Consider the following 278-nt stretch of genomic DNA (forward strand, 5'->3'; position numbering starts at 1 on the left):
CAATCCAGGTGCTGAGTTCCCAGGTCTGTACACTCACTCTGCACATTATGAGGGGTTCCCACCAGCCCTGTGCTCCCGGGTCTCTACACCCACTGATCCCATTATGAGAGGCTCCAACCAACCTTGTGCGGAGATCCCGGGTCTGTAAACCTGCTGGGCCCATTATGAGGGGTTCCAACAATCCCTGTGCTGAGTCCCTGGGGCGTGCACCCACTCTGTCCATTATGAGGGGTTCCTACCAATCCTGTGCTGAGTTACTGGGTCTGTACAGTTACTCT

Source organism: Aquarana catesbeiana, linkage group LG12 (genome assembly GCF_042186555.1).
Source record: "Aquarana catesbeiana isolate 2022-GZ linkage group LG12, ASM4218655v1, whole genome shotgun sequence".
Classification (NCBI taxonomy): Eukaryota; Metazoa; Chordata; class Amphibia; order Anura; family Ranidae; genus Aquarana; species Aquarana catesbeiana.